Here is a 669-nt window from a genome sequence, read left to right as displayed (position 1 = left end):
CCCTAACCCTAACCCTAACCCTAACCCTAACCCTAACCCTAACCCTAACCCTAACCCTAACCCTAACCCTAACCCTAACCCTAACCCTAACCCTAACCCTAACCCTAACCCTAACCCTAACCCTAACCCTAACCCTAACCCTAACCCTAACCCTAACCCTAACCCTAACCCTAACCCTAACCCTAACCCTAACCCTAACCCTAACCCTAACCCTAACCCTAACCCTAACCCTAACCCTAACCCTAACCCTAACCCTAACCCTAACCCTAACCCTAACCCTAACCCTAACCCTAACCCTAACCCTAACCCTAACCCTAACCCTAACCCTAACCCTAACCCTAACCCTAACCCTAACCCTAACCCTAACCCTAACCCTAACCCTAACCCTAACCCTAACCCTAACCCTAACCCTAACCCTAACCCTAACCCCTAACCCTAACCCTAACCCTAACCCTAACCCTAACCCTAACCCTAACCCTAACCCTAACCCTAACCCTAACCCTAACCCTAACCCTAACCCTAACCCTAACCCTAACCCTAACCCTAACCCTAACCCTAACCCTAACCCTAACCCTAACCCTAACCCTAACCCCTAACCCTAACCCTAACCCTAACCCTAACCCTAACCCTAACCCTAACCCTAACCCTAACCCTAACCCTAACCCTAAC

This window comes from Oncorhynchus nerka, unplaced genomic scaffold (genome assembly GCF_034236695.1).
Source record: "Oncorhynchus nerka isolate Pitt River unplaced genomic scaffold, Oner_Uvic_2.0 unplaced_scaffold_868, whole genome shotgun sequence".
NCBI classification, from domain to species: domain Eukaryota; kingdom Metazoa; phylum Chordata; class Actinopteri; order Salmoniformes; family Salmonidae; genus Oncorhynchus; species Oncorhynchus nerka.
The sequence above is the reverse complement of the archived record's forward strand: the minus strand, read 5'-3'. Positions refer to the sequence as shown.